Below are 22,309 nucleotides of genomic sequence, written 5' to 3' on the forward strand. Positions count from 1 at the left end.
GGCTCAGGGCCAGGCTGGGGGTGGGTATTTCCCTAATTGGCCTGCTTGTCTTCACCCAGCAGAGGAAACAGCCGCTGGCCTCAGCCTCCAAATGACAGGAAACGGCATGGAGGGCCACTCGGGCCGTAATTACTACTTTGAGAAAGAAGAAAAAAATAAAAGCTGAGGGGGAAACAGTTCCAACTCAAATAATCTGCTCTTTGGGGGGATGGGAGGATGTTTCAAGGAAAAGACATTTTGAAAAGCCTTCAATCAATCTGACAAGCAATTATCTGCTTAACTGCTGGTACAAATCCCCCACGAGGACGGCGCCCCTCCCCACAGAAACCCCCGCACTGACACTCGGTCCCCTGCCCCGTCCCCCTACTGGCCGAAAGTGTGACACGTGGAGACCGTGGCCCGACCTGGAAAACCTCGGCTCCAGGGACAGCGGTGGAACGGGGCCGTGCTGCCTGCCTCCCTCGGCAGCCTTCCACACTCACACGTGCGCATACATGTGCATTCACACCCGCACACTCTGTGGCGCCACCACGCGCCTTGTCTCGTGTGTTGTAGAATGAGACTGTTTCAAGCGGTCCCTCCTCCCCAGGGCCACCACCGCGTTCTCCAGGTCATTCATTCATTCGACAAACATCTTTCTTGAAAATTCATTAGGACGCTGGCACTGAAGACAAGAGAAACCATGGCCTTCTGAATACAGCAGGAGAAGGTCATTGTCATCTCCTCTCTGTCTCCCAGAGCCATTCAAGGAAGCAGCGTGGAAGACTGGAGAGAGCCTGGCTGGGAACAGAAGAGCTCTGGATTCAGACCTAGGTGTGACCAGGTGGGCCCTGGGCCCCTCAGGGGCTACTACAGGAAGCCAGGTTGTGCAGCCTCTTTTCTTCTCTGGGGGCCCCAGCCCCAGCCCCCCTGCCTTGGCCACCTGGGCCTAGCTCTTACTTAGAAAATTCTGGAACGGTATCAGTAGCAGCCATACAAGACAGAGAGGAAGCAGGCACTTTGGTCCGCTGTCTTTCCGGGGAGGGGTCTCACTCCACCCTGCCCAAGAATAAGCCCCAGCAGCACAGTGGGGCCTGACTGGCTCACCCCTCGCCCACAGCTTCCAGGGGCACGTGGTCATGGGCCAACTCGCACGCAGGCTGCAGCCACGAAGGGAGGCTCCCGTGTGCCTGATCTCACTCCCACGGCGCACGTGGAGTGGTCACCCCTGTGGACACACCGGCTCCCCCTTCTGCACACACAAGAGGCTCCCACGCACACGCTTGTGCCCCAGTGTCAGCCCTCACGCTGAGGCGCTGGTGACTTTCCCAGAGGCAGCACTCACTCCCACTCTCAGGCACGCACACAGGGAACCGTCGGAGACAAGGCTTCACAGCCCAGTGTCCCCACACTGCATCACACTCACGCCCTCGGTCACACGGTCACACGCAGTCAGACAGATGGCAGTCACAGGCACCCGAACGCACACCTGGGCACTCCCAGCACAGACCCCTCGAGCTGCCTCCACAGCATGTCTGCAGAGGCAACCTCGAGCCTAAGACTTGATCCTGCCCATCCAGGTGCACAGTCACCGTCCTCATCCGCACGCAGCTTCAAGAGCCGGCACTGTCACACACACACACCCCACACATGTACATACCACACACACATCACACACACTCTTCCTGGGAAGAGGAGACGGAGGAAGAAAGAAACCTCAGGCTGGTGGAGGCCCTGGAAGGGAAGTCGGTGTGCACTGAAGTGCCTGCCCGTGGGCAGGCAGGGATGTGAGCCGGTGTCACAGAAAGCCTGCTACAGAAAAGTCCCAATCAGCACCACAAAAGGAAGCCCGGGTCCAAGAAGTTAGTCAGGATAGAAACATGGAAAGAACTCCGCAGCCAGAGGCTCAAGGAAGAGGATCGGAAGAAGCCTGGGGCCCAGCTACGATATCAGAGCCTCAGGGGACCAGAGGGGGCCATCCTGGTGAAATCACAGTGCTCCCTTTAGAGGGAGGACCTGCCAAGTGCAACTCCGAGCAAAAGCAGGATTTCCCCTGAGAGGCACCAAGACTGTTCCCAGTCAGAACATTCTACAGGTGAGGAGATAGAAGCCCAGCAGCGACTTGCCCTGGGGCACACGCGTGAGCACAAGAGATGGACTACAAACCCAGGTCCTGCTAACTCTAACGTCTGTGCAGATAACCTGTTGGAAATGTCAACAACCCAAATGAGACACTCCATGATGGCAACTGAACACAGAGCAGATGCTTAACAAGTGCAAGCTACTCTCCCTGCTGTCCTTGTTCACCTCTGAATTCAAAAGAGGTGACATCCATCTGCAAAGCTGAATCCTCTGAAGGGGAAGCCAGATGAGATGTATGTAAAAATCAGCACCCCACATTTTGCACTTAGGCCTGTGGGTGCAGCTCTACAGCTAAACTCTGCATACCACCAGGTGGGCCCTGCACACGGAGCTTAGAGCAAAGCACTAACTTCAGCTCCACCTCTGCCTTGGCAGGGTGGAGAGCAAATCCTGACCCTGGCAGGTCCCATCTGACATTGCAACCCTGGGATGTGGGGTCCTGCTTCCCTTGAGAGTCTGCTGCCTGGAAAGCCAGTGAGTCCTCCCCACTCAGATGCATGGGCCCTTGCAGCACCTGTCACAGCCACAACTGTGGCAGTATCTCTCAGGGCCATCAGCAGGGACAGGGCAGGAATGCATGTATATAGATGGAGCAAAATGATCCTGCTCACCTGGCACAGGAGGGAGGTGGCTGTTTGCTCTCCCAGGACATTTCATTTTGCCTGGTGTTTGGCAAGACATATCTGATGCACTGGCGGGCGGGCACATTGCTCACTGTGTCCCCACGAGGACACACCTTGTGTTTTATGAGCAGAACAACACAGGTACAAGATCAGCCCCGAGTTAAATCCAACCCCCACCTCCTGACTGCACTACACAATAGCAGAACCTCCCCACTTACAACAGAGCTGGGCAGACACCGACCGTCCATCCGTCCATCTATCCATCCTTTTCATCAGCATTTATTGACACCTACCTGCACCCAACCCTGCGCTTGCCTGGGAGATGCAGGGACACATTAGAGACTGTTCCTTCGCTTTCGAGGTGGAGATGGGAGAGGCGATACCCTTGGGAAGGGTGGTGTAGCAGAGTGGGAACTTTGGCAACTCACTGAACTGGGGTCAGATTCCAGCTTTGTCCCTGCCTCACAATGCAACCTGGGCAAGTCATTTGTCCTCATGGTACAAAAAATAAAAGAAAAAGAAAAAAGCACTAGAAGAAGGAAAGGCCATCTGCGGGATAGCAAAGAGAGACAGGCCGGGTGTCCTAAAGGCATGAGAACCCCAGCCTGCAGCTCCAGATGAGGCCAGGAACAAAGGGGACAGGATATGTTGCCTGGGCTCCTGATCAACCCTCAACCCACAGGAACAGCTTCCATAAATCTGTGGATGGGGCTGAGTTTGGAACCTGGGACTGGCTGTTCTGGACTCTGTCAGACCCACCAGGGGTGCTCAGTCCCCGACTGGGGTGAGAACATAACCACCCGGTGCCCCCACCTCAGATGCTCTCAGTTAATGCCTCTCGTGCACCTGTGCAAACGCTCTTCCCAATGAAACTCTTCCGCTTTGGTCATGCTGCTGTCTGTAGAAACCAGGCTCTCCTGCCCACCCCTTGTGCACCCCCTCCAGCCCCAGCCTGCCTTTGCCTCCTCACATTTACTGCTGGACCCAGTGTAAGTCCCAGGGGGAGCCCTTGGCTGACATCCACCCCAGGAAGCCACATTAGCAACTTCATTCATCAGGGTCTGGTTTGAGCTTCCATTGTGTGCTGTAATCATGTGTTTATTTCAACTTTGGCGGCAGCCCCAGTTTATTACAATTATTACTGTCTGGCAGGGGAGAGAATATATTTGCCTTTTACAAGCACTCAGGAATGGTATTCTTGCATTTTGTAGCAAAAGACTTGCCTTATTCAATACCTCCAAACGATCAGATAAAGTTGGAAAGAGAATTTAAATCCTCTGATGCCTATCACACACATACACACACACACACACACACACACACACACACACACACACACAGCCCTTTAACTCCACAGATAAAGAAGAGTGAGTTAAAATAAAAAAGGAATAACAGTTTACCTAGTAGCAGACCAAATAATAAACAATAATACCTAATGCTGGTAAGGTTGCCCTGAAATTGCTAAACGGACAGACTGCTGGAGGCAAAGTAAATTAGAACAGACTTTATGGCAAGTAAATTGGAAAATATGTATCACAAACCACAAAAATGTTCCTGCCCTGAGACCCACTGATCCTGCTTCTGGGAATTTATCCTAAGGAAATGAGACAAATAAAGAGAAATGCTCTGCAGAAACAGAAAAGTGTTCATTGGAGCATTATTTAAAATAGGAGAAAATTGAAAGTAAAATTCAGCAATACCCAGCATCAATCTGATGAAGTAATAGGTGGCCATGAATATGATAATCTGGAAGTCTGATGTAGCCAGCGAAGACACTTTTATGCTACGTTCACCTTTCAAGTTTATTGTCAAGAGCAGTAAGTACAAACTGTATATTAACATTAAAGTCCCAGTGCTTGCGATGGGGTGCTGTTAGCCTTGTGGAGAAGATTTTCTTCTCTCGTTTTCTAAACTTTCAGTTGGGTTATATATTGGTTTTATAGTTTCTTTTAACTGGAGCTAACAAATGATCGTGCTCCACAAAAGAACTACAAACAGCGCTTAATTAGAAAGAGCAGCTTTCACGAGACCCTCAGTCTGTCTGGGCCTCATTTCCGTCTTCCTTAAGATCATCTGCCCCATAAATGGAGTGTGGGAAGTAGACCTGGGAAGACTTTTTAAGTCTGTTAATCAAGTGCTGCAAGAAAGAATGGGTTTGTCAAAAATACTGGCTAATGATTGTCAGACGGTAATACCCATCCATTAAATCTGGTCTTCCCAACGACCCTGCAGGGTGGATAGTAACGTCAGTCCATTTTACAGATGGGAAAACTGAGGCTCAGAGGCCAGGGAATTTGTAGAAGAGCAACACAGGTGGTACAGAGTGGAAATAGTGTTCAAATCCAGATCCCTCTAGTTCCACCGGTTCTCTTTGCTGCCAATTTGTGTGGATTCTTTTTCTCCAAAGGATATACTCCAAAGAAGTTGGTTCATTGAGAGGACTTGGAAGCTGTGGCTTGAAGGGGTCTCCAGGTGGCCCACTCAGCCTGCCTGGGAGGTCCTTCCTCCTTGGAAGGGAGTGTAGGACGCCAGGCTCTCTGGCTTTGCCTGAGAGAGGACTGGCCTAGCCAGTCACTACAAAACCCATCGGTTCCAAGCATTCCAGAAGAAAGCATCCACTTTACCAAGAATGCACCTCAGCAACCACAGACACAGGCCCCAAAGAAGAAAAGAAGACAGGGGGAGCCCCTGATTGGCTGCCAGTGATGTCATGCCCCAGCGGGGAGTGCCTGTAAAGGGCCTGCACTGGACAACTTTATAGGGACCTTGGTGTCTGCACGCTTCCTTGCTGGCAGCCAGGCCAGTCCGCCGGCACCCCACCCGCCCCCCACATGTCCCCAGTCTCCGTGCCGTGGGCCTCTCCCAGCCTGTAATTACCCAAAGTGCCCAGCTTTATGGGCTTAGAGAGGGGGATGGGCAGCAAAAGAAGTCCCTTGAAAGGGACCCAGGAATCTTCCCAGCGGGGCTTTGAGAGTGGACCTGAGGAACCCTGGGGCCCTGTCCTCAGATATGCTCCTTGCTCCCGGGTCTCTGACTGGCCCCTCTGCATGAAGTCCCCTGCTGACAGTCCATCAGATACCCAGGCCCTTGGGATGAAACACGAATCACTCCCTGCGGCCTCCATCTCAGCTCAGTCTGGCTCTGCCTCCTGTCTCGCCATCTCCTGCCCGACTCCTCCGTCTCCACACGTGCTGCGTTCTCGCCTTCTTCTGAATTCCCTAATCACTCGTCCCTGTCCTAAAGCACTGCCCTTTCCCCTTTAGCTGGCTCATACCCACTCCCCTGGGCTCTCACCTCTGACGTCTCCCCTTCAGGAATCTTTCCCAGGCTCCTGTCCACACTGGAATAGCTGCCTCCGGGCTCACAGAGGCCCCCAGGCTTGCCTTGTGTCGTCTGTGTCCCACCAGAAGCTGATTCTACAACAAACAAAACTCCAAGCACAATGGATCATCAGGCAAGTACCCACTGTGGGCAGCTGAGGCTCACTCTGCTGCAGCCTCTGGGGTTCAGGATAGAACACGCACCTCTGAATCCCCTCAACCTGGAGGAAGGAGCTGTGGTATGAACCCACCATGGCCTTTTATTGGTTGGGGGCCATGCCTGATGGCCGTCAGTTTTCTAACCTGCCCTTTGCGAGGCCCCGTGGGCTCGGACAGCGCGAGGATGTCCTGGGGCAGTTGGAAGTCACTGTGCACTGTGAAGTGAGGCCCAAGGGGAGATGAGCCAGGCTCAAGCAGGCACCATGGTAGCCCCCCACACTGCATGGCGGCTGCCTCTTCAATAAGACCACAGCTTCATTCATCTCTTCTGTCTTGGTTGTAGCTGTATCTCCAGGGGCTAGCCCAGTCCTTGGCACATAGGCACATTTGTGGAGTAAAAGGATGTCCTGCTTGGGGCCAGTCCCCAAGACCACCAGTGATTCAGAAATCCTATCAATGGTCCTCATTTTTCCAGTGGGAAAAACTAAAAATCCAAAGGCAGAAGCACAAGAAGAAACCTGGATCACCTCCAGGTGTCCTCAGAGTTGACCAAACACTCTAAGGGTCCATCTTGCCCCTGGAAGCCACAGGCAAGGACAACAGAATCTCAGTCAGAGACCTGGATTCAAATCCCAGCTCTGCCAGTTACTGTATGGCCTTGGGCAAGTTGCTCAACCTCTCTGTGCTTCAGTTTCTTCAACTATAATAATCCCATAAGGTGTGCACAATTATTACCATTATTGCAAAGTTCAAATGAAATAATGGAGGCAAGATGCTTGGTCATCATTAAAATAATTCTCACCGCCTTCACATACAAAGGATTTTTACAGAACAGCCAGGAAAGCCCTCACCCTAACTTTGAGCGTGCCCTACTCAATGCCCGGTCCTGTGCTACAGGCTTTATACACATCCAGGAGCCTGCTCGCTACAGGTCTGCCTCCAGTGGTGCCTCCAGTGGTGCCTACCTCCAGCCCACGTGGTTGCCACACCTCTAGCAACAGGAGGCACAAGAGAGAGAGAACACGTGAGGTTCTACGACTTCAAAATCTCCCTCCCCCTCTCCCTCTCCTGCACGGAGTCCCATGTCTGAATTAAATGAGAACCGCCCCTGGGGTGATCCAACCAGTACGGAACACAATGTGTCTCCCTCCCCAGCTGGGACACTTTGACTCTGTGCATGCAGTCAGGGGTTGCATTAACATTTTGGCAGCTCTAACACACCATGTGGCCCTGGGCAAACCTCTCAGCTGCTCTTGAGCCTCAGGTGTCTTTCTATAAAATGGAAACAATACAGGGCCCTGCCTCATAAAGTTATTGGTATGATTAATGGAATTATGCATGAAAGTGCTGAACGCAGTACTGAGTAAGTGTTAGGTGGTATCAGGAGTCAGATAAAACCACAACTCTGCTTTGTCCATGTGATGGTTTCGCCCTCTCTTGGTCCTTGCCAACAAAGCCAGAAAACTGTTGGATTTTAACTGAATTAAAGATAAATATGTCGACTAAGTGCAACCAAAGGAAACCCAGAGATGGCCATCACAAGCTCTGTGGACCCACTGATCACCCCTTCACCAGAATGTTCTGCACCCAGCTGCCTTGCTCCACCCCTTGGAGGTGGATGTTCCAAGAGCCAACAACTCAGTGAGTCTGTGTTTCAAAATACAGTCACAAATCCTCTGGCTCTCCTTCCACTGAAAGGTGGGGTCTCTTCTCCCTCCCCTTGAACTTGGGGGACTCGCGACTACTTTGACCAATAGAATGCAGAAGTGACACTATGGAACTTCCTAGGCAATGTCATGCATGCCACGCAGCTTCTACTTTATTTAACAGAGCAATCACACTTAGAAATTCTACTTCTAAGTCTGAGAAATTCTACTTCCGTACTACCCAGCAACCCTGAGACCATGACACTAGAGGCCAGCGGTAGGCTCTCTGGGTGACAGTCCTGTGTGAGCCCAACTTCAGTCAGCCCAGCCCAGGCATCAGAGAGGGAAGTAAAGAAGCATCTGAAAGTGGAATCCCAGCCCCAACCACTGGGGTCCGCCCAGCTGAGGCCCCTGATACTTCAGAGCAGAGAAGAGCTGTCCCCATTACACCTTTTCCTGATTCCTGATCACAGACCCTATGAGCAAACTGAAAGGGACATCATTTGACACCAGCAAATTTGGGTTTGTTCCATAGTCATAGCTACATTCTCAGAATACCATCTGATGACAAAGTTCCGTTTTTCTCAATGCTCTGAACTTGATGGAAACACACATTGATTTCCAAAGTTACAAGTTCCATCTAAACCTCTTGGAAAATCCATGCCTGGCCCAGGTTTGGAGCTGAGTAAAAAGCCAGGCTTGCTAGAAACTTTGGTGTTCTGAGGATACTGGCCACCCTTCTGTTGACTCACAGTAACTGTTACATGGCTGTGCTGTGTCTGCCACTGTGCTGGGGCTGGGGCGACAGTGACAAGCAAGGCAGACCCAGGCCTGGCCCTCAGGAGCCCACAGTCCAGCTGGGGAGACAGACATCAGACGAGTCATTACAAGTTAGAAATGGAGACACACTGCCTCAAGAGCATCAAATCATGTCTGGCAAAAGGAGCAGGACAGACCTGAGACCTTCTGAGTCAGTGTCCCTCTGACATGGAAGAGGCAGGGACAGAGAGAGGCCGGCAGAGAGATAGCCTGGGGGAGGCTCAAACAAGGAGAGTTCATGGGGCATTCAAGAGCACCATGGGAGTCCAGAATGGCCACAGCGAAGACCCTGAGGCCACGTGTGAGGAAAAATGTTGAACAGGGAGCTGACGGCCAGAGTATCCCATTCCCCGTCTTCATGTGGCCTGAGGCCCCAGGAGACTGGCCTGCTGGTCAGGGCTCCTTCCTGGACCTCCCTGGCTTGCCTCCCGCCCATTTGTTGGCCACCCCCCTCTTGTCCAGTCATTAACCAACCCGAGCCTTCCCTCCTACAGAACACTAGTTGGTTCTTGGCTGCCCCCACATTTTCCAGGTAACCCCAAAATAATAGATAGAACCATATAAAACTGCAATATTCAGCCACATGTGACCCTAAAAAATAATAATTGCCATGATTCATCTAAATTTTAAACTATTGGCCTTTGAAGATACATTTTGCAAAGTCCCCATTGAGAAAGCCAGCCTTAACACTATTTTCTGAGATTTGTCACTTTCAGATAATATCAAGTTACATAATAATTTCAAATAAAATCATGTAACAGGCACACTTGGAATGCCAACATTTCCCTCAGCTCTACCTCCAGATGCCTTGACACCCCGACTCTTAGGATACGAGACCTGTTCTGCTTTGGTTCCCAGGGTTCTCACCCCCTCTGGGGTTTTTTCCACATGACCTGGGAGGTCCCCACAAGTGTCTGTCCCCACAAGTGGAGAAGGATGGCAGGTCAAGAAGGTGGAAACTCAGAACAAAACGAGTCTGGAGATGATCCCCAGAATTGCTGGGGATGGCATGTGGCCCGCACACAGAGTCTGGATCGAAAGGCCTGCGTGTTTCTTTCTACTCCAAACCCAAGAATTTAATTTAAAAGAAAGAGGGTCTGACACAGCGCTCAGCCTTGGCTCGTACCAGCCAGCCTGACTGTGGTACAGAGAGGAAAACCGAGGCCTAGAGACGGGAAGGCGTGTGCACTAGATCTGGCCTCGAGGTTAGGCTGGGACTGGAACCCAGGCAGGCATGCTCTGACTGCCCCTTCACTCCTGCAGGAGCCGGCAAGGTCCTGAGTGGACACCTAGCCGTGGCCAGGCTGAGGCCAAACATGCCTCACACGCACTGCTGTTTGATCCAGGGAATGGGCCTGTGGCCATCTGGCCACACGTTGGTCACTGAAGCATGAGTGGTCAGGCAGAGGCCAGCAGCATGGGTAGGGGTGATTCTAACCTGCCCCCTCTCACCGCCCCTCAGAGATTCTGAGAAATTGGGTGAAAAGGTACATTCTTGGGGACCTCAGCCACCTTGGGTTGGAGGTGGGGCACACTCCCAAACCTGGGAATCCTGGTGGTTTCTGGCAATCTTGCTTGGCCTAGACTGGCTCACTTCTAGAGGAAGGGTGGTCTGGGCCTTGGAAGAGACTGTGTGGTCAGGTCAGGCCAGGCCTGACCAGGTGTGTGTGTGTGTGTGTGTGTGTGTGTGTGTGTGTGTGTGTGTGTAAACATGTAGCAGAAAGAGCCACCAGGAGCCAGGCACAAAGAGCAGCTCAATCCTTCACCACACCAGCCAACAACAACTATCGCCTCCTCTGTGCCTGAGCAGGAGAAAGGAAGTGGAACCCCTCCTGACCTGGAGAAGGAGCTCAGAGTCCACAGAGGAAGCCAGGCACCTACCAGGCACTGAGATCCTCCATGTGCCACCAAAGCAAATCTGCCCAACAGCCCTCCAAGGAAGGACATGTGCCCTTGTCACAACTGAGGAAACCAAGGCACAGGGAGGCTAAGGAACATGCTCTGTGGGAAGCTCCATGAGGCACAGGCGCCTTTGCTCCCCAGTTAATTCCCAGGGGTCAGTACAGAGAAGGGAGATGCCCAGTGAATCTCTGTTGCGCGAGTGAACACATGAACGACCAAAGTACCAGCACAGGCCTAGAATTCAGGCCCGGAAGCTCCAAAGTCCAGAAGGCTCCTTGATTGGCAGACACTACAGGAAGTGAACACAAAGCACTGTGGAGGGAGAGGCAGCAGGCCCGGCCCCGCTGGGGGACAAGGATAGCACAAAGAAGTGTAAACAGAAGTCCCCTGGAGTGGCCATGTGCTTATTCAACGGGTCTTGAATATCTGGCACTATTCTACAAATTCGGGATCCATCCATGGAGAACATAAGGTTCTGCATTCAGAGGACTTCCATATGCAACAAAATCAGAGGGAGAAGATATTCCCTGGCAAAGGGAAGGGACCAGGAACAGCAAGAAGGTGCATCCTGGGGATGGACATAGGGTTCACTGGGTGAGGTGGGCATGACGGGCAAGTTAGGAAGAAGAAGTTAGAAGAGGGCCAGGATCCAGAGGTTGCTGAGTGCCCAACAACAGATGGGAGGAGCAAAGGGTTCAGAGTTGTCTGCATGTGTGAAAATGGACAGAAGATTCACGCTTCAGCTCCTGGACCTAGCCTCTCTGGCTGCACGCATGGTTACATTTTTATACTTACTGCTTTTTTCTTTTATTCGAAGCTGTGGAATCTGAGGAACTAGTGGTTAATGCCACTTAAGAGACATTATTTTTGCTCATTATGCATCTTTTTGTATCTTATATTGATTTGGGTATTGAAATATATTTACTTCCACATTTAAAGGCAGAATCTTTATGTCAGGTAATCAGGCTCCAGCACGAGTAGTTAAGTTGCTTATAAAATATGTGACATGTTTTAATTTCTTTAAATCAATCAATCAATCAATCATTTGTGATGCCTTTGGCAGGGAAAAGATAGAAAACAGGCTTTTATTTTATTAGGAAGCTAGGCTTGTCAACATTTCAGATGGGGGTTGCCTGACCCGGGTGCCTGCAAGCTGTCGGGAGAATGTCAAAGTAGACAACTTAGGGGCTGAATCTGCATGTGGATCTGTGGAGAAGGGGCACCATGGGTTGGGAATCCAAATGGGACTCACTGGGCCCATGCACAAACGAAGGTTGGTTGATTTTAAAGAAATTAAGACATTTCCAGGTGTCCTGAGAGTAGCATGGGCTCTGTGTTTGGTGCCTACCATGCCGGCTGGAGAAATTGACCCGGGTCAAAGGTGCTTTGGGGTGTGATCTCTGTCCCTAAGAAGGCACTCCATCTCTTTTCCAACTAACCAAAGCCACTTTTCAGGGTACCACCCTTAAAAGCTACCCAATAGACATAGCACTTGCTAGGGACTCCCGCAGAAGGTCACCCCCATGTCACAGCACTTCTGGAAACATTTTCACCTCTTCAGCTGGGCGGGCAGAGGGAGGAAAGGCCCAGTCGTCCAGGCCAAGTTGGTGCACACAGAGAAACAGCACGAGAATCCAGCTGCCCAAGCCGCACGCCTGCCCTTTGCCCGGCACTGGAGGTGGACAGAGGCTCCAGCTGTCCTCTGCCTGCCTCCTGCGGCTGTCAGCCCAACAAGCTGCATCCACTCCCTGGGAGAGTCTGGGCCCCAGGGTGACCTTTGAATGTTCCTCTTCCACCCCCACCTGCATCACGCTGGAGCGCTCGGGGAGGACTGTGGGCTCAGGGAGAGGAAGGGCTGCCCCAGCCCAGCCTCCCAGAGCCGCCAGCCCCACTCCCGCCTAGCTGTGAGAATCCCCCCACCTTGGCCTCCCTAGACCTCAGTCTCTCTCTTAGAAAACAAAACCACCTTCCCTGGGGCTTCCTGACAGGCCCCCATACCAGCCCTATTGGAAACTTCCTGAAAGAAAGCACAAGTCACTGTTCACCCGCACTGTGTGCTGAGCTCTGTGCTGAACACGCAACTCCGCACAGTGGGTACTATTAGGGCCCCATTAGGAGTAACAGGCGCTCCAGAGACTTGCCTAAAGTCGCACCACAGCAAGAGGCCATGCCAGGATGTGGACCCTGCCTTCTGCAGAGCCCCACACTCCAAGCCCCAGACCATCCTGCCTCTCGGGACCCTGAGCTTTCCAAGGAAATTCTTCAAGTTCCTTCCTTTTTCCTCTTCGCTAAGGTCCAAATTCGCTCCTGCCTCTCAAGGCCTGTCCTAACCTGATCTCATGACCCCTTCATGACCACACACCATACACACACACACACACACAGGGTTCCTGCACAAGATATCAAGAATGCACCAACCACCAAATGGTCCTCCCCTTCATCTTCCCTGCCTGGCTGCATGCAGCTCCCTCAGCCTACAGCACCCTTCCCAACAGAAAAAGGACTCTGGCAGATGGAGCATGGGTTTTGAGTCCCATGGAGTCAGTGCCCCGCTGGCCCTGGGTCTCACTGTGTGACCTTTGGACAAATCATCCCTTCTGTATCTGAACATTGATTTCCTCAACTGAAAACTTAGCACTACCAGGCCTACTTCACGAGAGGGTGGCTGACACAGTGGGAATCCTTCAGCCTCTCTGCTGCCCCACCTGGGCCACCATCTACCCCCACCTGCCCCATCCTTCAAGACCTGCTCAGCATCACCTTCTCTGAGATGCCCTCTGGGAGTCCCTCAGATGGGCAAGCAGAGGGCTGGCTGCTGAGGGAGCTTTGAGGGCTGGCCACTCCTCTGACCCCCGTGCAGAGAGCTGGATGTGACCCACGTGTGAAGGAGAGAGGAGGGGACAGGGGAATGGCTCAGCTCAGAAGGTAGTTGGGGCTTGATGAATGGGGTTGCACAGTGGCGGATAATATGGACAATGACTTGGACCTTAATTATTTTGGTAATTAGTCTCCAAATGACTGGGAGCAGCAAGAAGGGTAACTGTGTTCAGCCAGGTTGCTCGGGTAACCCAGCTGTGTGGACAGGCCCGTGGTTTCTCAGGCTCTGCACAGAGTGGCCCCTGCACAGTGCCTGTCCCCTCCCTCCGAGGCACCATAGGCTCAGTTAGAGCCCCCAGAGCCACTCCTTGAACCAAATAAGAAGCCTCAGGAAGCAGAGTCAAGCTCAACCCCACCTCGTGGGCTCCTTGGGATTTGAGGGGAGCTTCTCAAATCGCTCCTCCTCCTTATTCTATGTCAGGCCTTGTGCTGCACCCGGGAGATGGAGTGAGGGAGTGCAGGGGAGGGGACCTGCTGGCCAGGTCAGGGGGGGACCGAGGCTAAGCCCTTCCCCACTCCCAGCACCCCCAGAGCCCTGCCTACCCCCTACCCTCCCCACACCCTCTGTCTCCAGCCTCCCCCTCCTCCCACCCCTTCTCCCTTTCCCTCCCTCCCTCTTTCTCCTCTGGGTCTCCATCCTTCCCAGAGAGCCCTGGTAATAACAGCTTCCAAACCAGCCCAGCAGGTTCCAGGAGCCAGGCCCAGCCCTGCCCCAGAGGCAGGTAAGGAGCCAGCCGAACCCCCAGCTGCTGGCTGCCTGAACACACCAGTGCCTCTGAGTCCACTGGCCGGCCCAGCCAGCCCAGCTCAGGCCCTGGGGTCAGGGGCAGGGCAGGATGCCCTGAACAGCAAGCCGCTCATCCAGACCCTGTCACAGTGACATGCCGACCAAGATGTCCCCACCACTGTGCGCTGCCAGGTCGGAAAAGTTCTGCCAAGCTTGACATATTGACTCACGTTTAATTACACATTGAACAAATCATCCAGCCGAAAGAGTGAAGTTTCATAAAAGGACATCTAAAATTTGGGGGGGAAAAATTAAGAGACTTTTTTTCTAGATGGATACATTATTTGAAGCTTTGACAAAACCTACCAGTGACAATCCCTTTCAGAATTACAGTCTCCAGAATCAGCTTTATCCACTTGGTTTTCTGCCCCGCAGCCAGTGATGGTCTGGTGAGGGGAAGAGGGAGAGGGAAAGCCTGAAGGAGGAGGCTGGTTGGAATAGTGTGGAGCCTGTGTGTTGCTGCGTATGAATGTGACGGCAAGTATGGGTCACTAGGTATAGAATAGCCACATGTGACCCAGATGGCCTGGGTTCTGATTCTAGCTCCACTTCTCAGCTGTGTGACCCTGAGCAAGTTATTTAACCTCCCTGTGTTTTAGTTTCCCCACGTGTAAAATGGGCAATCAAAGAGTAACCTGCCTCCGGCATTGTTCTAAGGGTTGAAAGAATTCATAAGTACTTAGCAGAACACACTTAGTGGGCATGACGGAAGTGTTTGCTCTCATTCATATCAGCATTAATAGATCAGCACTTATAATGTATCATCATTATTATAATGACTTAGGACTGTGCCTGGCCCCAGACGCACTTGTTCCCTGCTCACTAGTACCACTGATGCTGTGTGTGCACATACGTACGTGAGCTTGACAGGCCTGGGGAAGGACCCTGTGAGCGATTGAAGGGAGCTTCCTGCATGAAGAAGATGTCACCTGCACTGAGTTCCCTCTCTGGAGGCTGGAGGACAGACCCCGTTGGCTCGCCCCCGCCTCGGCTGCCTGCCTGAGCCTCAGAAGCCAGCAGCGCTGCATTTCTCTAGCACGTCTTCCCATCGCATCTCCTTCTGAGCACAGCCAGGAAAGGCTCTCCACTGGTAGGCGCCATCGTGAGGACATGGGCCCTCCCCAGCTACCCTGGGGCACTCTCCCCACCTCAAGGCCATTGACTGAGGGTAGCTGAGAAGCCCTCTGCACCATGAGGCAGCACTCCCTCAGGTTCTGGGTACTAGGACATGGACAGCTTTGAGGGGCCATTAGTCTGCCCCTAGCCCCAGGGAAGGATGGGAAAAGGGCCTCCTGGTTCTAAATTTGTTGCAGTTGAATCACATCAGGAAGTATCTGTCCTGGGGTTCTGGGTGTTGGGAGAGGCAGGAGGCAGACAGGCGAACAATGGATAAACTCCAGTCTCCATGGCCAAGAGCATCCCAGCTAAGGCTTCCAGGTCCAGAGCTGGCCAGGTTTGAGTAGCTCCTCCCAGATGCAAAAGAGCAGCAAGGCGTGGACCAGGCTCTGCCCTGACCCATTTGTGTCTGTGGGAGGACAGTCCCTATTCCAGCCTCAAAATGTCCTCGTCTTTAAAGCCTCCGAGAACTACACACACCAGTCAGGTGACACTCGGCACCTGCAGAGGGGGCTGAATAGGTGTCTCAACCTGGGGGTGGGGCTGAGGCTCATGGCAGGAGGCAGGGACTTGGCAGGGAAGGTTTTCCTGGTGTTAGGAGCTCCGAGTGGGTGCCCGGGAGTGTGGGTGCGTGTGTGTTTAGGAAAGAGTGTGCATGTGTGAGCAGGAGAGCAGAAACCAGCGTGTAAGAGAATATTTCCCAGAACAGAAAATGTAGCCCTGTGCCCCTTCCCACAGCTGAAACTCCCACCCAAGTGCCCCTGAAGGCCAAAGCCAGTGCCCACAGGCCCCTGAGGTTCTGGAAGCCCAACCAGAGAGAGCTGGCCCAAGCAGGACATTGCTCTGAAGTCTCCTGTTGCACACGTCTGAATGGAGAGGATGTGCGCTGGTGTGCCATCATTGAGGGAAATGCGCGAGCTGAAAGTTCTAGAACATCTCGCAGCCGTTAGAAAGCCTGGAGTCAGGGCTGGGGTTGTGGCTCAGTGGCACAGCGCTTGCCTAGCATGTGTGAGGCACTGGGTTTGACTCTCAGCACGGCATAGAAATAAAGAAAATAAAGATCCCTCGACGACTACAAAAAAATACTTGGAAAAAAAGAAAAGGGTGAGGGTCAGATGTCACCCACAGCATGTTGATCAGCAAAAGAAAACAAGCGAGCCTCGTGACTGGGTGTAAACCCGCGTTCATTTTAAAAATTAATAAATAAATAAAGGGTCCGTCTTGCCAAGTTTCAAAATACGAATGCTTTGGACAGAAGGAGGAAGTAGATGGCCGCAAGACTCCAGAAAACACTCAAATCCCAGGGTTCAAAGCAGGCAGTCGGCCCTTGGTTTCGGTAATCTTCCAAAGGACAGGCGTGCGGGGAGGGGGTGTGACAGGCCCTGTGCGTGTGGTGAGGACTTTGCTGTGGCAGAAGAGTTTCAGGGGCTCCGGCTCCTGAGTTGTTTCTGTTTACATTATGCAATTCCTTAAGTTTTTTTTTTTTTTTTTTTATTAAACCAAATTTATACCGGTCTTAGTGCAGTTTTAAGCTTAAAGACTAATATTTCTTTAATCATAAAAATTAAAGACAAGTTTACTATTCGTGTGAAAAATTCTACCCCAGAAAAGTAAGCAATGCTGGTCTCACAGTTTGGATACTGGCGGATCTGCCTGATGCCAGCTCTGGCCAAGGCTGCTCCCTGCAGACCCAGGGACACAACGGGCCTGGATAGTCATTGCTCCGGCCTCAGAGAGTCAGCAGTGTCTAAAGCAGAAATACATGGTGTTTGCCAGAGTCATGCACACGGAGTACTGTGAATAAAACCCCTCTTGCGATGCTTTGGTTGTTGCTGTTTTTTTCTCAGTAGGCCTCAGGCTAGGCGATGACCCATCTGGCTTCTGTGACTGACTCTGCTCCTTACCAGCTGACTACCTCCGACACGCCATTCTTACTCTCTGACCCTTGATTTCTTTCTCCATCTGCAGAAAAGTAGGTAAGATAAAAGATGGATGCATGCAAGTAACTAGCATGAGGCCGGGCACACGGTAGGTGCATAATGAACAAGAGTTTAGAAAGGAGAGGAGGCTGTGGCCTCTCCTCAGTCCCTGGGCTCCAGCCAGGTCAAAGTACGTCATTAGTGGCACACTGGCTGCCTGAGAGAGCAGAGTCCACCAGCCTTATCGGGCCAGCCTCACCTGCCCCACACAGGACTGGCCTCTGTCCTCCGACCACCTCAACCCAACTAGTTCCAAAACATGTGCCATAAGATCTAGTGGCCCCAAGGCTCAGTGATGTCACTGCCTCTGAGAAAGTCAATGGGGTCAAAAGCCAAAATATGGGATCTTTTTCACAGTCCATCTGCTGGGGATGGAAGCAAGATATTCCCATTTTGCAGATTGGAAAACTGAAGCTCAGAGAGGTTGTGAAACTTCTATCATGCATCTGTTTTCACTCATTCATACACTTGATGGCTAAAAGAAATGCTATTGAGAAGCAGGCATGGGGTGAGGTTTGGGGCAGCAGGAAGCCTCAGTCAATAAGACCTGCCATGTCCTTGCTGTCAAACAAGTTCCTGTCAACAGCTTAACAAACAAACAAACGAAAAAAATGCCACCGATTATCTCCCCAAACTACCCAGATCTAAGAGTTGGAAGGCAGAGGACTATTAACTACAGAGCATTCATTTTAATTATATTGCTAATACATTTCTACAAACATTGCTGATATTAAAACAACATACCAATAGACATGATCAATATGTGTACACATATGTGATCCCAGAAAAATGTAGGCCAAGTAGAAATAATATTTCTCTTTACAAATGTTTTGAATAAAAATGCTTAAAATATGTAAGAGTTGAAAATATAATTTTAACAAAGTTCATGTGAGAAGGGGAAACACCAAAGCTGCTAAAGTTTTTTTGGCTCCTTCCACTCCCATGCAGTAAAATTTAAAATTATAGTATTTCTGATTTGGGGGTGTTGATATTTAGATAAGATGGTATGTGCAACTTAAGAAATATCAGATTTCTACTTTTTTATTACCTCCTTTTATATACTGAATAATATAAAGACATGTATTTAAGTGTTAGATTATTTTTGCATGAAAATACCTAGGTGGAAATTCTTGTGTAATTTTTTTAAGCTTAGGAAGCTTAAAAAAAAAAAAAAAAAAAAAAAAAAAAAAAACATGTCCCTGTAATGAGAGAGACAGCACCCAGTTTAATGCCAGTTTAATGCTCTGTTGCCATCTTGAACTTAATTTTTAAACAAGAGACCCTTCCTTTCTGTTTTTTGTACTGGGCCCTGCAAATTATATAACGGGTGGAGTTAAGAGGGACATGAGACCAAATGAACCATTCCCAGCAGAAGAAGATGCAGGAGAGGGAGAGAGCAAACCTCAGAGAAGCATGGATTAGCAGTGATGGGGGAAGGGCCGTGCCTGGCCAGTCTAGAACCCTAGGTCAGGTCTTTGAAAGAAGTAACATTTGGACCGAAAGCTGAAGAATGAGTAGCAGTCAACCTGGTAAAGAAGTAAAAAGAGGAGATCAAAATTCAGTCTCCTTATCTATAAAATGAAGATAGTAATCCTGACCCCACGGGACCAACAATTACAAAGTTTCTTTCAGTCATTCACTTATTCCATTCATTCATTGGCCCATTCGATACAGGTGTGTATGTGTGTGCAGGTGGTATTGGCGATCAAACCCAGGGCCTTACGGACGCTAGGCGAGCATTCTACCACAGAGCTAGGACCCTAGCCCCCACCTTTTTTGTGTGACAGTCTCACAAACTGGTCTTGAACTTGGGCTCCTCCTGCCTCAGCCCCCAGAGTAGCTGGGATTCCAGATGTGCACCCACACCTGGCCTCAAACACTCTATTGAGCAGCCACTCTGTAGCAGGTCCTGAGCAGGCCCTGCAGACGGACACGGTGGGGTGGACAGAACAGCCCATAGCCTTAGGACACATGTGTTCCCGCTGGGAGGTGGATGTTAAAACAACTGGTTCACACAGACGATCGTTTATCTATTCCTGGGACTTACAGGGGGAAGGAGACGTACAGGGTGCTACGCACATGGTGGTGGCTGGCTGTGGGCAGAGTTCTCAGCCCTGCCCAGAGCTAGGAAGGGAGGTGGCCCTGGGCGTCTGTGGACTGGCTGAGCCTAGCTCTTCGGAGCAGGTCAGCTGTGGACATAGGCCCAGCAGGGAGCTGAGGGCCCTGCTGATTTCAGCAGGCACCCTGCCAACAGCCACCTGGCTGTGCCCTGGTCCCCAGGGGCAGTGGGAGGAACTGGCTCAAAGCAGGAGAGGGCAAAAGAGCAATAAAAAGTTTAATTAAAGAGAGGCAGCTTTTGGAGGCAGGGAGGAAGCAAGCTAGCCTTACTGATCAGCTACTGTGTCCCCAGCTCTTCCCCCTCATCCGTCGGTTCACTTTTACAGCTAAGGCACTTCTCCCTGCACCCCTCATGTTACAATAGAGGAAACTCAGACTCAGACAGGTCAAGCCACCTCCTGAGGTCACACATGAAATTGGAACCAGACTCTGCTGCCTCAACTCACCTCCTCTCTGACCAAAAAATCTGCCCAAGTATTTGACAATCCACCAGAGAGATTTCTCTCCAGCCCCAGAACCAGTGGTGTTTACGTCTCTCCTGAGCAGTGGGTTCATTTTTCCCAGGGCTCTTATTGTTGATCTTTTTTCCTTCTTCCCATTGGTCACTAGGAGGCTCACAGCCAACTCATGGCCCATTCTCCATGCAGACTTTATATTTCTTTTTTATTTCTTCCTTCCCATTTTTGCTATGTGTGTGTTCTTGGTAATTTTAGTAGGATCCTGTTCCCCCGATGGCCCTCGTTTCATTAGACCTCCGTAAGCCTCTGAGCATTCACCATACGCTGGCTCTATCCTTCCCTCTCTGCATAGACCCTTTCCCTGGTTTCTCATCCACAAGTTCAGAGTGAGCCTGTCCCCATTCTCCATCCTCTCACCCTTTCCCCCACTTAAACTCCCACCCAAATCTGGCCCGTACCCAAGAATCCAGACCCCGATGTGCCAGTAAATAGATGGGCTGCTCATCTCAGTCCAAGAAGCTGCGTCATGGACTGGGTCAACAGCAGAAGCACCACAGCAGATTCCATCAAGGCAGATAATACCAGACTCCTCTCCCAGTCACCAAAGCCCCTGAGGACCTGTGAGCTCCCTGCTCTTCCCAATCCCAGCGCTCCTCCTGCATCTCACGCTGCAGCCAAACAGAGCAGGAGCTGGCTGGCTGCCGCTCGGAAAGCTCCCTCCCACGACCACCCTGAGCTTTCACCCAGACTAATTCCTCCCGGGCACCCTCTCCTCCCGCACTCCGTCGCGTGGGCCTGCTCCACCCACCCTCCTGGGGCTCGTCCTCCTCTTCGCTCTCATTCCAGGCCATTTGTCCATCTTTCTAACTGTGCCCCACGAGACTCCATCAGCTCTGCTGTCCCTCCCAAGATCCCAAACTCCAGGGAGGCATGGAGCCCACACTAGGTGCCTTGGGATTTTGAACCTGAGTTCAAATCCTGGCCCAGTGGCTTAAGAGGAGGACTTGGGCAAATCCCAGTCTCAGGGAGCACCCACATACAGTCCCAGAGTTCCCGTGGGGTTGCCCAGGAAAAAGCAAGGTCAGGGGCATATAAGTGCCTAGCATGGAGCAAGCGAGTGTTTGTTGAGCAAATAAGTGGATTGGTTCCTGATTCTGAGAGTGCTCTCATTAACTCACATACACACTCCACTCTGGGCCACTTGGGTGTGGCCTGTATACCTGCCCATGTCCCTATAGACTCCCAGGGACACCAGGAAGGGGATGGTGAGCATGAAACTCAGGCAACCTGACTCCAGTCCACCATCTTTGCCACTGAAGGGAACTTTTCCTATGGCTCTATGTACACGGCACAGTCTCCCATGGGCTCAGGTGCACCTGCCCACATGTGTACAAGGACACACATGCCACACAGACTCACAGAAACACCAACACCAAAACCTGACTATGTTGCCTCCAAGTTAGGGACCCCAGCCCGCCAGCTAAAGGCTCAGATGTTCTTTCTACAACATGGTTCCCAAGGTGGGAGGCAAGTTTACATAGTGACCAGGCAAATTTCTCCTTCCCCAGAAAATGTTGGCAAAAAAACCCTGTCAATCAAGACCCTGGGGTTCTGAGCAGCTGAAAATGGCCTGGGGGACAGGGCTGAGAATATTTGTTCCCAGGGCTGAAACTCCGGATTCCTTCCTGCTGTATGTTCACGGCTATAAATCCCACTTCCCAGGAGCTCCTGCTGGGGTTTGCACACCTCCTTCCAGGGCTTGCCTTGCACACCTCCTTCCAGGGCTTGCCTTGCACACCTCCTTCCAGGGCTTGCCTTGCCAATCAGTTTCAGAGCAAACTGAACCAGAGATCTTGGGCAGAGCACCGAACCAGTCAGACCTGCTTGACATCCCCACAGCGGCAACACAGGAGCCCGGGCTTTGGGCTAAGTCTAAGCTAAATCCTTCCCAGTGGCTTCTAGGAGTTTTCCTAACTCCTGCTCCTTCCTGTAATGCCTGGCCCTCGACACTGCAAGAGACTCAGCCCTCTGGGAAAGACGTCACAGCTTCCTGGGGAGACACCTGCCTGCCCAGCCAAGCCCACCAAATCACAGCAGCCCCCGCTTACTACCCACCTCCATACAAATGCCAGACATCACTGACACACTCTTGCTCAGAAGGTTCCCTCCAGAAACCAGAAGTGGGGCAGATGTTCCCGGCTTTACTAAGAAGCAATTGAGGTTCAGAGAAGTGTAGTGACTTGCCTAAGAGGAGGGCTGGGTTTAAATCAGGTCTGCCTTCCTGGCTCCAAAATCTGAGTTCCAACTAGGCCCCCACCCATTCCAGGAGGATTTCAGGGGGAGGACAGTGTCTTTCTCTGGGTACAATTGCAAGGGAAGGTGAT

At 51.6% G+C, this 22,309-nt stretch overlaps 1 long non-coding RNA gene across 5 annotated transcripts in view; it reads right to left on the reverse strand.

Moving 5' to 3' along the window:
- LOC306653866 overlaps nucleotides 1-22,309 on the reverse strand; it is an 85,147-nt gene that overhangs the window by 18,210 nt on the left and 44,628 nt on the right. Inside the window, exon 4 of one of the 5 annotated variants that reach the window (XR_013761808.1) lies at nucleotides 14,561-14,640. The exons of the other annotated variants lie outside the window; for them this stretch is intronic. This is a non-coding gene — a long non-coding RNA (uncharacterized lncRNA). The remainder of the gene's footprint in view (nucleotides 1-14,560; nucleotides 14,641-22,309) is intronic. 5 annotated transcript variants of the gene reach the window in all.

This window comes from Sciurus vulgaris (assembly GCF_902686455.1).
Source record: "Sciurus vulgaris genome assembly, chromosome: 2".
In the NCBI taxonomy this organism is placed as follows: domain Eukaryota; kingdom Metazoa; phylum Chordata; class Mammalia; order Rodentia; family Sciuridae; genus Sciurus; species Sciurus vulgaris.